Raw genomic sequence first — 15,755 nt, 5'->3', positions numbered from 1 at the left:
AAATTCTGCATTATTAAGCTCAATCTCGTCCTTAGATGGCATTTCAATAATAACTCTGCAGGTGTGATACCTGTTGTTGTGTGAGGGGTAGTCCTGTAATGAAGAAGAAAGTGTGCTAGCTTGGTTGCCAAGGAATCACCAGTTAGCTTTTTCATTCCTGCCTTGTACATTTGAACCGCCCTTTCGGCAGTCTGTTTGAGGAAGAGGGGTATGATGCAGTTTTCACATGAATGATACCGTTTAGACTGATAAACTGTTGAAACACAGCACTGTTAAATAACGTGCCGTTATCAGAAATGATTACTTCTGGTAGTCTGTGAATGGCAAAACTCTGATGTAGTTTCTCAATTGTAGCACCTGATGTTGGTGACTTCACCTGATATACTTCCAACCATTTTGAATGAGCATCGACAATGAACAGAAACATTGTTCCTAGGAAAGCTCCAATGCAGTCAATGTGTAACCACATCCAGGGTCTACCTGGCCACTCCCATAGGCATAATGGAGCTGTCACTTGCAACTTTTGCACTGGCTGACATTGCACACAGTGCTTTACTAAACTCTCTATTTCGCCATCCATCCCAGGTCACCATAGTTGGCTGCGTGTGATGGCCTTCATTCAGGAAATTCCTGGATGGACACTCTGTAGTTCAATTAAACGTGGCTCCCTTCCCTATGGAGGACCTATCACCCATGCTCCCCACAGTAAGATTCTATCCTGGCTGGTTATTTCTTGTCTTCTGTTGAAGTACGGTTTCATTTCATCTGATACAGGCTCTTGTGACCAACCATGTAGCACTCGTACTTGAGATAGGACTGGGTCCCGACTTGTCCAGTCTCTGATCTGTCAAGCACATACTGGTGAAGAATCTAAAAAATTTAACAGTAAAACAACTTCCTATGGAACTGGGACATGCTCATCATTTTCTTGTAACGGCAAATGTCTAAGGTCATCGGCGTTAGCAATTTGATTGCCAGGCCTATGTATGAAAGTGTATTTGTATGCTGCCAGAATTAAAGCCCTATTAGTGTTTCTGTATCTTCTTTCTAGCACAGAATTTAATCTTGGCCTTCTCTTTGAATTCACTGTTGGCCAGACTTCTCTCAGACGCAAACCCAACTTGTCTGAGCTCAATGGCTGAGTCTCCCAAAATTACACTATCTGTCTTGAATTCTGAGACTTTTGTTTCCAAAGCCTCTTTGACTTCATGTACCTGATTCTTCAGTTCTTCTGTCTCTTTTTTGTATTTGTTTGCTGCCTCCTGGAAAATTGAACATTGTTGTGTCTTCTCTGCCAACTCATTCTTCAGTTTGTCCAGAGAAGTGCTGAATTCTTTCTGTTTCTCTTCATACTTTTTCAAGGTACCAACTCTGACTTGAGGGCATCTCGTCATGTGTGAAGGTCTCTCAACAAGTTTTCTTACTCCCTGCGAAGGTTGCTCGCCTCATCTTGAACTCTCTCATCAAACAGGGTCTCTTCGAATTTCTTCTGCTGTTCTTCCAGGGTTTGGCTTAAGACAGCCTGCATTTCTTCTGGTTGTTGATTCCTTACACACTCCTTTTCCAAAACAGGAAAGCTTCCAGCTTCCTTTTGGAATCTCAGTGGCCAATCAAGGTTGATTTTGTTTATCCAATTTCAGCCCTAGATGGCTTGGTCCGCTGTCTCTCAATAGTAACACTGGTAGTTTTGCCGATTGGCTTCCATAATGGACAGTTACTCTGCTTATGCCTTTTACTTGAACATCTTCACCCCTATATGTTTTTAGCTTGGCAACTTAACTGATGTTCACCATTATTCGGATATCTGAAGGTCAGTTTGCCAGTGGAAGTGGGAAGTAGTGGAAGCTCCCCTGTCCACTTCCATTCTAACAGGTTTGCCATTTACTTTCATTGACAATTATTAGTTCTGTCTCTCCAACTTTCAGATTAAACAATGTGTAAATGTCGGAATTTGTTGTTTCAGGCTCTTCTACATTGTACATTTCATTGAGCTTCTTCTTTTGTTTACAAGCCTGCTTGAACCTTTCCTTGCACTGCCTCATATCTATGTCCATTTCTGTGACAATAATAGCATTCAATTTTTTTAAACAGCCAATCACTAAAAGACTGATTGTTTACACCTCTATTAAAATTATTCTTTGATTTTGCTGCTAAGTTATTTTTCTTTATTCTTCAGCTAGCGGGGGCTGTTTTCCTCTTCTCGGTAGTCTTGCGTGTTTGTGCCCTTTTCAGCTGTTGTCTCCTGCCTGACTTGGAAGACAGTGCAATTTTGTGCATGCTGTATTGCTTTTGAATCTCTTACTGTGCTTTCCATGGCCAGCTCTATCTCTCGTGCCTTCTTGGACTCTAAATTCACTTCCAACAATAATCTTATCTGAATAGTGTCTCCTTTCACACCACTAAATGATCTCTGACCATATCACTTAAAGTTATATCGAACTCACAATGTTCCATTAGCTGCTTCAAATTTGCCACGTAACATGATACTTTGAATCAAACCATGGGTTTTGCTCCCACAAATACTCAAGAGGATTTTCTTGGACTCGAACTCAAGTTCTGTCGAAGGGTCATGAGGACTCAAAACGTCAACTCTTTTCTTCTCCGCCGATGCTGCCAGACCTGCTGAGTTTTTCCAGGTAATTCTGTTTTTATTTTTGTTCTGTTTTGTTTTGGATTTCCAGCATCCGCAGTTTTTTTGTTTTTATACTCAAGAGGATTGCTTGCCTCTTCACTTCCCCCATAATTCACTTGAAAAAAGAACATGATGGCTCTATGTAAGAGACTAATCGTCTGTAGCTGGTTCAAAAGGATCAACTTTTTTGGCATTTTGGGAGAGCATATTTTCTTCAATTCTAACGGAGCTTGCTACTTACAATCACTCGGCAAGGTACAGTGCTGATTTCTTTTTAACTTGATTTCCTCTGTTCAATCCTGTTTTATTTTCGCTGCTTTTTGTTGTAGGGGCGGCTGAGTTGTACTGTTAATGGTAGAATTGATCTGCAGACACTTCTTGGGTGGAAACTTTAAGTTTATTTACAATATACTCAGCAGCAACTACATGTGTGCTTTCAACTGCAACTCTATTTCTACATTGACTGCTGAATTAGCCCGCACCACTACTCTCCTATTGGTTACTGCAGGTTATGTGGTCTTCCTTAACAAGTATCATTCTTTAAAGTGCATTACACACTAAATAAAACCATAATTACTACAGGAAATCAGAGTGTAAAAGTGCTGACTGGTTTGAGGCTACCATTACTGTGCTTGAACCTGCTATTGAAGCCAAGTGATGCAATCTCATTAATTACAAAAGAGATCTGAGCGAGAAGACTCAGAATGCATTAAGAGCCACTTGAAGTAAAATTCAACAGATATCTACGTGGTGCGCCAATGACTACTGGTTACAACTGTGACAGAATATCCAGATGTCCTTTAACACAGGCAATGCTGGGGTATGTATGATGAGATCAAAAAGGCAACAGGTCCATCAGCAAATAAAACAGTTCCACTGAAAACAAAAACAGGGAAGGTCATCAGCAACTGTAATAAACAGTTGGAGAGATGGGTGGAATGCTACTTTGAGTTGCTCTAGGGATAACATGGTCATCAAGGAGGCTCCAAACATAATTGAAAGCCTGCTTGTCATGGCAGAACTGGATATCAAACCCACAGTGCAGGAGCTTAACCAAGCTAGTGACTCACTTGCCATGGGCTAAGCTACAGGTAATGATACCACACCGTCTGGGCTCATAAAATACAGGAAACTGGCATTCCTGGAGCATCTGCATGAACTTCTGTCCCTGGTGGAGGGAGAGGGTAGTGCCCCAGGATGTGTGTGATGTAAATATTGTGACCTGTACAAGAACAAAGGTGGTCATAGCGATTTCAGCAACTATCGAGGCATCTCCCTGCTGAGCATTGTGGGAAAAATATGTTGCCCGTGTCAGACTGCAGATCCTGGCTGAATGCATCTAGCCTGAATCCCAGTGTGGGTTCAGAACTGGAATGTCTACAATGGACATGGTCTTCTCAGTCCTGCAGCTACGAGAAAAATGCCATCTACTTACATACCAGGACTGACAAAAAGCTATGAGTTGCTGTATGCTGATGATGCTGCAGTAGCATTCCATACCAAGGAACACATTCAGCAACAAGTGGACAGATTTTCTCATGCCTGTAAAGAGTTGGGTTTGACCATCAGCATCAGGAAGACAAATGTCATGGTCCAGGATGTTACCATACTGCCATCTATCAGCATTGACAATGTGATGATGGAGGTTGTTGATAGCTTCACATTTCTAGGTTTCGCAATCACCAGCAATCTGTCACTTGATGCTAAAATCAACACACACATCACAAAAACTTTAGCTGCTATGTCCAAGCTGAACAAGAGAATGTGGAACAACAACAACCTGACTGAGAGCACCAAACTGTGAGTTTACCAAGCCTGTGTCCTCAGTGCAATTCTCCACAGTAGTGAGACCTGGGCATATGTTAGATAGGAGGAAAGGCTGAACAGTTTCTATCTTTGCTGTCTCAGATGTATCATTGGCATCTCTTGGCAGGACAAGATTGCCATCTCAAAGATCTAATTCCATCATTATACACTTATTGCTAAGCCTATGATGTTTGCCCTGTTTCGCTCATGTTCATTGGATGGAGGACAACTCTGTACCCAAAGACCGTCTGTACGGTGAACTGGTCACTGGGTCATGACCTCCTGGGCATCCATACCTCCTCTACAAGGATACCTGCAAGCGAGTTATGAAGATAACGGACATTGACACAATTGCCGGCCTTGATCCCTGGAGGCTGACTGTTTGGAAGGTCATTGGAAAAGCATACAGAAATGGTAAGCTCAGCTGGCTAAGAAGAGGGCCCAGAGAAAACAGAGGCCAGTGAATCCTGCATCTTCTCAGCCCACTGTCTTCCTCTGTAGCAAATGTGACAGAGATTACAAGTGGTTCACCATTTTCAAAACATATCCTATAGTTTTAGCAATGAGGGATTCCCAATACAACAAATAATGTGTAGTCACAATGTTAGGGTCCTTTTGCTTCACAACGCAAACCCTTTCGAAGATCCTGTCATCAAGGGTGCACCATCAGTGCAAATCCCCACACATGTATTCTGTGACAAATTGCAAGATTACAAAAAAGAAGCCAAAGTGTCAAACACATCTTGGCCTTTCATTGTTCTGGTAGCTCTTTACAGCAAAATAATTGTTCAATTGTTCTTCCATCCTCAACAAAATGAAAAAATGTCAGAAGCTAAGCGTTGCCACCAATATCTGTGTATTCATCCTCTTGATGGGCAAACTTATTTTTTTCAATTTATCTGTCACCTTTCTTGCAACATCATTTGACATATCAGTAATTTGCCTACTGATGGTATTGTCAGAAAGTGGAATCTTGTTGAGGTCTCTCTCTCCTTCACCAAATATTATCTTTACTATTATGCAGTAAGTGGGTAAAATCAAGGACTCAGCAATAGCCTGTGCTTTCATTTCTCCAGCAATCATCTCCACCACCAGATAACTTGCCTCTTGAACTTTGTCACTTACTTTGAATTTCTTTTCAAAACTTGAAACTATCCTTCTTTGCAAGTTCGAAAGCCTCTTAAAATAGTTCACATTTTTACCTGCTAAGTAGCTAAAAGTGCCATTTCAGCTTGGCTTGGTACCATGGCAGAATTTGACAGCTTTTCCTCCTAAGCAATGCGCTGAGGTAGAGGACAGTTCACATCTCCAGTCCAAGTGAAGCCAATGGCTAGATAGCTATCATTACACTGACAAATAGTGTTTAGTCATGCTGCTGTGATCCTTAACTTGGTTTCACTTCATCTGGCTCACTTTCTACACTTGTGATATCATTGCCACCATTTGTCCCTTCTTTACTAGAATTGTCCAACTGGGCTTAAGAAATTTATCCATATTTTTAAATCAATTTCACTAAAGCAAATTTGATGTAATATTAAAATCAATTTACACCGCTCACAAAAAATTGACTTCTTGATTGACAGATAGACACACAACATAAAAATGAACTGGAGATCATGAGATTTGTCACGAGGTTAAAGGGGCCGATGCAATTGAACAAAGTGGTGTTTCTGAGGTTAGAGGCATTTTGTCAGAGTAGTGAGCACATGCAGATGACTTCGTCACATATTAGAAATTGCTGTATCTCTTCTGTTAAAATTAAACAATGTAAATTAAACTATACTGTTAAATATTGCATATTTGTGATACACTATTATAGATTGGCATATCACAATTATTTACTTCTGGTTTAAAAAAAAATCTTCTATATTTTCAAATGATCTGAAAATTGTGCAGAACCTTTTAGAGATGCTTGGGTAACCCTTGGGTTCTCGGGATCCATGGTTGAAAAACATTACAGATGATGGAGGCAGTAAGAATACACCCCAGTGACCCACTCGGTGTTCTGCACAACTTGGTTGGCTCCGCAGTTGGCTGCTCCTATGCTATGCTGCCCTTCTGGCTTCTGTAGAGGTGGAGGCACTCGTCTTGGCATATGGCTGAGATGTGTGCAGTGGTCATCCTTGGTGTGGAGGTGCCCACTGGGCATCTCCTGAGGCTGCTGCAACTGCATCATTGTAGGGTCAGCCTCTGCATTGGTGATCCCTCAATCAGAGAGGCTGAGAATGATGAGGGCGTCCTTATCATCCTCTGTGACATCCTTAGCCCTTGCTGGACTGTCCAGATGCTTGGAGGAGGGCCACAGTTGGGCACAACTGGCATCTTCTCTAAAGATTTCTATGCTGCTCCAGCATCACTGACTGGTCCATGCTACACAACGTCTCTTATAGCCTGTGGACATCGGTGCGCAGTTCCTGCATGCACTCCAAGTGATGCCACGTGTAGTTTTTCAAGAGTTTGGCCACTCCCTCTGTGGAGGTGCTCATGCACTCATAGCCTTGAACCATTGCGGTGCACATGAACTGGATGGACTCTTCCACCCTCTGACCCCACACTGCCACAAGGAATTCCGAAATGCGAGAGCTGCTGTTCAAGGTTGAACTTCCTTTCCAGTGACTCCACTTTAAGAAGCTGTGGTTGAATTGAAAATCCTGATGCCCATTCTGAGTTCTCAGTTACTGACAATAGGATCACACAAGAAATAGACTGTGAAACTCAAACCTGAATTTGAAGTAGGATCAGTAACACTGACTGCACGTGGGTTTAAGGCTTGTGACATGTCTTTCCTACTGTTGTGCCATGCATGAAGGAAAAGCTGACATTCTGTTTTTATAAGCTAAAATCCTGGACCGAAAATTTCTGAAATCATTTCATCAGTTCGTTGATTTAAGCAATGTTCCTTGGATACACTCCATATGTAATTCAGCTTTAGACCTCATCTATTATTTTCTGTCCAAGCCTAATACTGTGGAAGCCTTTGAAATTTTTTGAAAAATATATTCTCTTTAAATTCCTTCCAGGGCTGAAGCTATTGGAAGCTTTGTTTGATCCTAAGATTGGTAGCTGGGATAAATTACAATTGAGAGGAATTTATTCTCAAGTGATTGGTTCTTTTCTGTGAAGTAACTGGCACGCAAAATAAAACCAGCAATTAGCTGCAACAGTGAAGATTCCATGGCCACCCACATCAGCTTAACAAGCACTTTTGTGTGACTGAACTGTGAAAATCAACCATATGCCTCTGATTTCATTTACTTTATCAGTGAAAATGAAAAGCTGTGACATTTTTGTCAAAGGCGGTTTGTTGAATATGTGCGGGAGGTGAGGAACCTCAATCCACTGCCTGTGTGCCTCAGAAAGTCAGGGCATAAGGTCTGTGATTTTCCAATTTGTGTTTGGGATGGGTGGGGTTTCTCACTGCCAGCGCATACTTGGAAAATGAGTAAATGGTTACCAGTAATTGTCAACTGCTTGTTGATCAAATGCTGCAGCAAATGTTCATCCGATGTATCAAAACACTAGCTCTGTCATTTTTTGTGCTGTTTTTAAGTAGCATTACCCTCAAGGCAATATACCAATGAACAATTGGGAGGCTCAAGTTATGTTGCCAGCTATATGTATGCTGCACTTCGTCCAGTGACAAAGGAACATGTGTCTAACAGCCAGCTAAATTTTAATGTGAGGAGAGCATGGACAAGAATGGTTAGCTTCCTAATAACATTAGAAATGGTGAAAATTTAAGTTTAATACGTTACTTGGACAACTTCACAATAGTTTAGTGTTATACTAAACTGGACACAAAACACAGAGATAAAAACAAAAAAACTGCGGATGCTGGACACAAAACACAACTGCTAAGCTTGGCTTTTGTATCTTCAGCAATCAGTTTACCAACCTGATTGCTAAATTATACTGTTTCTTTTATTTGATGCTTGTCTGAATCTACTTAGCATCAATGTGGAAACAGATATATAACACAGTGTGCACTACTTAAACAGCAAATGCTTTTTCTATCACAGCAAGCTAAACATGGACTCCCATGGAAAATGAGGGAAATTCCAAAACTGCCTAGTCTTGAAAGTTAGTCCATACTACACCTGAACAACAAGTGTCTCCATACACGTATAAAAAACTTCTCACATTTTTACTGCACGAGAGATATGAACAAAGATATTCTATGCCATGGTGATCTACATGATATAAGTTTTAGTATTGTCCAAAACACCTCAGCTAGGAGGTATGGCAAAGTATGTTCATGAATCTTTGCAACATTTGCACAAAGATTTGCACTAAGGTGGTAGCAAGCGGGAAAAAGAATGCTTTGCCCGCCAACTGCAATGGCGTCTTTTCACATCATATTGTCCAAATCCCACTTCATTAACCATGCACTCCCGGGAAACATGCCGTTTCGATGGCAGGCGGCCTCCGATTCGCCCGCCACACCGTCACCTCACCGCTTCCTCACACCGGGCACCATATTTAAAGTGCAGTCGCAAGCAAACCTCTCAGTGTTTCCAGCACAGGACTGCTGCAAAGAAGACATGACCCTGAAACTTAAGAAAACTGCAGCCACCCGGTTTTGTACTGGGTCCCTCGAACGCCTTTTGGATGCCGTGGAGGCTCGTCATGATGTTCTCTACCCCTGCTCTGGCCGCAGGAGGGGCAACAACATCACTAATCTGGCATGGGAGGTGGTGGTAGCAGTGGTCAGTGCCAATTGCCCTGCAAAAGAGGACAGCCACCTGGTGTCGCAAGAGGATAAATGATCTCCTCCATCCTGCCAGAGTAAGTCACTCTTCTCATCACTCTCAACCCACACTCACAAACCCATCACACATCCACAGGGACCTCATTCACTGCCAGTTCAAGGTATATCACCATTCACTGTCTTGCACACACCTTAATCTGCCCTGCAAATCATGTCCTCAGCTCGTTCATGGGACCACTCACCACCCACACATACCAGACATAATTATCATCTGGCCTGGCAGACGTCCTGCTTACACTCTCTCCCTCTGTATTCATGCAAGACAAGCTGGCACACAACAAAAGCGAGAGTTTACAGACTGGTGCAGAAATGCCTGAAATCAAGGTCCCCACAGACTTTGAAAATAGAGTCATCCAGCTGGTTGGCAAAGATCTGGACCGTTCGTATGCTGATGGTGAGGTCAGTGATGCTCAACCAAGTGCGGATCCAACAGTGCAACATCCATCAGACAACCATAGGCCACTGCCATGCACTAATTACCTCTCCTTGCTGTCACCGGCACATCTGGGAAGCAGCTGATGGAGTCCACGACCCAGTGTCTCCAATCAGGCCTCGAAGACACCACGGATGAAGAATCTGAAGGTACCCTCATTGAAGATCCATCACAGCGGTCACCCACGCCCTTCACCAGTGCAGAGACACACACTTTGGTGGGATTGAGTTCTAGAGTAGCTTCAGGGTCACAATCTGGTGAGCACATCACACTGTATGATACACAGCAGGCGGAGGCAGGAAATTGCCAGGTCCCCAGCGCCCGGAGGACTGCTGGAGGCCAGTAACTGCTGAGTCCGAGTCAGATGACAAACCTCTGGACTCAGTCATACCTCAGTTGCTGGAGCTGCAAAGGCAAGCTCGGGAACTTCAGGAAGGATGTCCACTGCACTCCTCAGAAGACAAGGCAGGATGGAAAAGCCCATCTGCCTGCAATCTTAGGTGATAGTGCCAGCATATCAATGCACTGAGGTTAACACTGGTAGGATGGCCCCCATGGAGACCTTGGCTCAGGACATCGGTCCTGAACTGCTGCGTAGGTTGAACTCCATTGCTGATGCCATAGTTGGCCTCCAGCAGTGTTAACATTAGAGGGGGTGTGGGGAAGCTCAATCTCACTCCAGTTTACCCTTCTTCTTAAGGAGTCAGCCAGGGGCCCATGGGCACCCATAGGTTGGAGGATCAGTAGGTGCACACCACGTGGCTATCCACCTAGGTGACTCCTGGAGTGTCCGGCCCATCCGAATCCCCTCTTCCTGTGACTCCAGCAGCTCCAGCTCCACAGGCAGAGGAGGGAGCCAATGCCAAACTGCAGGACCTCAAAAGCAGGCAGCAGCCCTCCAGGTCTCAGCCCTCCAGAGGATGCCCATCAAGACATCATCACAGAAAGGGCGTAGCAGTCAGCAGGCTGCCTCCACCTCCACTGTGGATGTCCAGGGACACTAAGACAGGATTAGGAAAGTTAAGAAGATGTAGTTGCACACCCTGGGCATGGGTGTTAATTATTTGTACTTAATGCTTACTATTGTAAGTTAACTTCCAAGAATGCCTCCTTGTCTATGGCTCCTTTTTCTGATGACCAGTGTTCTTGTCACTTAGATGTGAAATCTTGGTTCCTGCACAAGATAAAGGCAGGTGTCTCAGTCCAGTGCCATCTCCCTGTGCAGTGTGTAACCTTCAGACCAAAGTGATGATCCAGCTTCACATTCACTGGACACATTAGAAATGCTTGCACCTCAATGGTGCTTGTCATTGCTGCCAGAATGTCGTGGGCAGGTGTCACAGAGTTTCATCACTCTCTCTGTGTGCTCTCAGAAACTTTGAGGTGGGACTGGCCCCCTCCACCTATTAGGAGGATATAGATGGGCTGGTCAGATGGGCTGATCAGTGGCAAATGGAATTTAATCTGGATAAGTGTGAATTGACGCACTTGGGCAGGACAAACAAGGCACAAAAATACACGATGAATGGTAGGACCCTGGAAGTGCCGAGGATCAGAGGGACCTTGGTGTGCATATCCACTGGTCCCTTAAGGTAGCGGGATTGGTAGATAAGGTGGTTAAGAAGGCATATAAGATACTTGCCTTTATTAGCCAAGGCATAGAATATAAGAGCAGGGAGGTTATCCTGGAACTGTATAAAACGTTGGTTAGGCACAGCTAGAGTATTACATACTGTTCTGGCATCCACATTATAGGAAGGATGTGATTGCACTAGAGAGAGAGCAGAAGAGATTTACCAGGGTGTTGCCTGGGCTGGAAAGTTTTAGTTATGAGGAGAGATTGGATAGACTGGTGTTATTTTCCCTGGAGCAGAGGAGATTGAGGAGGGCATGATTGAGGTGTATAAAATTATGAGGGGCATAGATAGGGTAGACAGGAAGGAACTTTTCCCCTTGGTGGAGGGATCAATAACCAGGGGAGTAGATTTAAGGTAAAGGGCAGGAGATTAAGTGGGGATGTGAGGAAGAGTTTTTTCACCCAGAGGGTGGTGGGAATCTGGAACTCAGTGGGTGATAGGGTGGTAGAGGCAGAAACCCTCATAACATTTAAGAAGTATTTAGATGTGCACTTGCGATGCCATGGCATAAAAAGCTATGAGCCTGGTGCTGGAAATGGGATCAGAATAGTTAGATACTTGTCTGACCGGCGCAGATTCAATGGGCCAAAGGGCCTTTTTCTGTGCTGTAGAGCTCTATGACTCTATGACATTTCTTCAGCATCTGTGATCAGTGACACTGTGCTCCTGAAGGGGTCAGGTGCTGAAGGTTGACAAAGGATCAGATGCTTGTAAAGTTTAATGTCTGCGTCTCTATGATATGACCCTGATCACAGAGCACAAACGAGCTGCCCTCATCCAGACAGGTATCAGACATCCATAGAGGCTATGTGAAGATCTATGGAGTATCCTCGTTGCATGTCATCATTATCCTCCTGGAATCTTGGAATTAAGGCCTCTGCTGCATCTCCATGACGGGAGCCTTATAACAGAGAGTACATGTGCTGCCATTAGCCAGACTGGAGTCAAACGTACACAGATTCAATCTGAGGATCTATGGTGTCTCCCACTGCATGTTGTCATCATCCTCCACAAATCTAGCAGCTATGAGGGCTTCACCTGGTAAGTGCAATGGCCTAATTGCCATCATCCTTGTCTTCGACGACCTTCTCACCCTCATTCCCTTTGACGTCCTCCTCATCAGAGATGTCCAGTTCCTCCATCTCCTCCTCCTCATCCAGCCCCTCTCCCTGTTGCAGTGCCAGGTTGCAAAGAGTGCAGTAGGTGAAGACGATGTGTGAAACCTTCTGTGGACTATATTGCAGGACTCCACCAGACTGGTCCATGCTTCAGAACCTCATTTTCAGCATCCCAATGTTTTGCTCCACCAAGTTGCGAGTTGCAGCATGAGCCTCGTTATACCTTCACTCTGCTGCAGTCTGAGGCCACTGCACGGGTGTCATCAGCTATGTCTTCTGCCGATAGCCCTTATCCCTGAGGAGCCATGCCTGCAGTCCATGTGGATTCTGGAAGATATCAGGGATTTGAGACCTACTAAGGATGTACGAGTTGTGGACGCTCACTGGGAAACGTGCACAGACCTGCAGAATGCATTTGTGGAGGTCGCACACCAACTGAACATTCAGCGAGTGGAAACCATTGCGATTGACATTGTTGACCCCTTGTTGCCAAAGAGATCTGAGCGCCACGTGAATGCGTTTGGTGGCCCCCTGCACCTGTGGAAAACCTGAGATCTGGACAAATCCAATTGCTCTTGTATCCTGGCTTTCCTCATCCCGAGCGAAATGCACTAAGTTGTTTGATGTGGCAAAGATGGTGTCTGTGACCTCATGGAAGCATTTGTGGGTGGAGACTTGTGATATCCCACAGAGGTCACCTGTGGAGCTTTGGTGGAGCCACTGGCGTAAAAATTGAGCACCGCAGTGGCCTGACAGCTCACTGGCAGTGGATGCTCTCCATGTCCTTGTGGCGCCAAATCCTGCAGTAGCTGGCAGATGTGACCGGCCAGTTCTCTGGGCATCTGCAGTCTTCAGTGACACTGGCTGTCAGTCAAATAAGCTAGTGGACCACCTCCAAGCATGTCAATGTGGCTGCACCTGAACTGTCTCAGCTGGGGAGGAATGGTCATTTTACACAAGCTTTCCCTAATACTTCATAGAAAAATGGAAACTAGGAGCAAGAGTAGGCCATTCAGCCCTTTGAGCCTGCTCCTCCATTCATTATGATCATGGCTGATCATCCAACTCAATAGCCTGCTCCCGCTTTTTCCCCATATCCTTTGACCTCTTTTGCCTCAAGAGCTATATCTAACTCCTTCTTGAAAACTTACAATGTTTTGGCCTCAACTACTTTCTGTGGTAGCGAATTCCACAGGCTCACCACTCTCTATGTGAAGAAATTTCTCCTCATCTCAGTCTTAAATGGTCTACCCCCTATCCTCAGACTGTGCCCCCTGTTTCTGGACTCCCCCGCCATCGGGAACATCCTTCCTGCATCTACCCTGTCTAGTCCTGTTAGAATTTTATAGGTTCCTATGAGATCCCCCTCATTCTTCTGAACTCCAGTGAGTATAATCCTAAATGACTCAATCTATCCTCACATGTCAGTCCCGCCATCCAAGGAACCAGTCTGGTAAACCTTCGCTGCACTCTCTCCAAAACAAGAACATCCTTCCTCAGATAAGGAGACCAAAACTGCACAAAATATTCCAGGTGTTGTCTCTCCAAGGCCCTGTATTATTGCAGCAAGACATCCCTGCTCCTGTACTCAAATCCTCTGGCTATGAGGGCCAAAATACCATTTGCTTTCTTTACCACCTGCTGCATCTGCATAATTACCTTCAGCGACTGGTGTACAAAGACACCCAGGTCTCGTTGCATTCCCCTCTTTCAATTTATAGCCATTCAGATAATAATCTGCCTTACTGTTTTTGCTACTAAAGTGGATAACATCACATTTATCCACATTATACTGTATCTGCCATGCATTTGCCCATTGCCCACTCACTCAGCTTGTCCAAATCACACTGAAGCATCTCTACATCCTCCTCACAGCTCAGACTCCCAGCCAGCTTTGTGTCATCTGCAAATTTGGAGATATTACATTTAGTTCCCTCATCTAAATCATTAATATATATTGTGAATAGCTGGGGTCCCAGCACCAATCCTTGCGGCACCACTAGTCATTGCCTACCATTCGTAAAAAAATCTGTTCATTCCTACTCTTTGTTTCCTGTCTGCCAACCAGTTTTCTATCCATCTCAATACACTAACCCCAATCCCATGCATTTTAATTTTACACGCTAATCTCTTATGTGGGACTTTGTCGAAAGCTTTCTGAAAGTCCAAATAAACCACGTCCACTGGCTCCCCCTCATCAACTTTACCAGTTACGTTCTCGAAAAATTCCAGTAGATTAGTCAAGCATGGTTTCCCTTTCGTAAATCCATGCTGACTGTCTGATTCTGCCATTGTTTTCCAAGTGCTCAGTTATTAAATCTTCTATAATGGACTGTAGAATTTTCCCCACTACTGATGTCAGGCTGACTGGTCTATAACTCCCTGTTTTCTCTCTACCTCCCTTTTTGAAAAGTGGGGTTACATTAGCTACCCTCCAATCTGTAGGAACTGTTCCAGAGTCTATAGAATCTTGGAAGATGACCATCAATGCATCCACTATTTCTAGGGCCACTTCCTCAAGTACTCTGGGATGTAGATTATCAGGCCCTGGGGATTTATCGGTCTTCAATCCCATCAATTTCCCCAACACCATTTCCCTACTAATACTGATTTCTTTCAGTTCCTCCCTCTCCCTAAACCCTGTGTTCCCCAACATTTCTGGTATGTTATTAGTGTCCTCCTTTGTGAAGACAGAACCAAAGTATGTATTTAGCTGGTCAGCCATTTCTTTGTTCCCCATTATAAATTCCCCTGTTTCTGACTGTAAGGTCCTACATTTGTCTTCACCAGCCTTTTTCTCATCACATACCTATAGAAACTTTTAGTCAGTTTTTATGTTCCCCGCAAGCTTACTCTCGTACTCCTTCTCCTTCTTAATCCTTCCCCTTCTTAATCAATCCCTTGGTCCTCCTTTGCTGATCAATCCCTTGGTCCTCCTTTCCCGCCACACCTGCCCCACCCCAACTCCCGGAACTTGGTTATGCTCTAACATCAATCGCAGTGCAACCCTTGCTACCCTCCCAACTCGGCTCAACTGCAGGGCAGCCCTTGACCCACCCACCCCCAACTCATCTCAACAGCAGTGCAGCCCTTGCCCCGGAACTGCACTGTCAGCCAGCTGGGAAAAAACTACTTGCCTGTGTCCTTGCTTGAATGCGCAGTGCCTCAACCTTGAGGTCCAACAGGCAACGCTCGTGAGTGCAGCACAATGTTGCTGTGCTGTCACCTCCGTGTTCCCCTTGAAGTGCAGCTCGCCAAGCGCATGTCTTGTAAGTGCTGCTGTGAAACGCGTTGGCGTAATTGTTCGGATGGTCCAGAGTGTCAGGGTGATTCCGGTGAGATGGGGTTATAATGATATGCA

This window comes from Carcharodon carcharias, chromosome 6, assembly GCF_017639515.1.
Source record: "Carcharodon carcharias isolate sCarCar2 chromosome 6, sCarCar2.pri, whole genome shotgun sequence".
NCBI lineage: Eukaryota > Metazoa > Chordata > Chondrichthyes > Lamniformes > Lamnidae > Carcharodon > Carcharodon carcharias.
This window is presented reverse-complemented; position numbering follows the sequence as displayed.